Source organism: Mesitornis unicolor, unplaced genomic scaffold (genome assembly GCF_000695765.1).
Source record: "Mesitornis unicolor isolate BGI_N332 unplaced genomic scaffold, ASM69576v1 scaffold8569, whole genome shotgun sequence".
In the NCBI taxonomy this organism is placed as follows: domain Eukaryota; kingdom Metazoa; phylum Chordata; class Aves; order Mesitornithiformes; family Mesitornithidae; genus Mesitornis; species Mesitornis unicolor.
This window is the reverse complement of record NW_010206497.1, coordinates 37,375-37,750: the sequence shown is the minus strand read 5'-3', so window position 1 is coordinate 37,750 and position 376 is coordinate 37,375.

Genomic DNA, 376 nt, shown 5'->3' with positions numbered 1-376 from the left:
GATGTGATTTGTAGATGTCTATTCAATATGCACATATATATGAGAAGAATCCTTTCTTGAAGTTTCTGACATCTCTGGCCAATTTCAGTTTAAGTTGAGTGTTTGCTTTCCTAATTGCATCTCTGCACGCCCTGGTAACACCTTTGTAATTTTCAACAGGTTATGTTCCACTTTTCCATCTCTGGTACATTTCCCTTTTCATTCTGAGCAGGCCCAGAAGCTTTCAGTTAAGCCAAGGGGGTTTCTTTTCTGCCTGCTTCCCTTGCCTATAGAGGGGATGTACCAGTACATAAAGGATGGCTACCAAGAAGATGGAGACTCCCTTTTCACAAGGAGTCACATGGAGAAGACAAGGGGTGTTGGACACAAGTTGCTT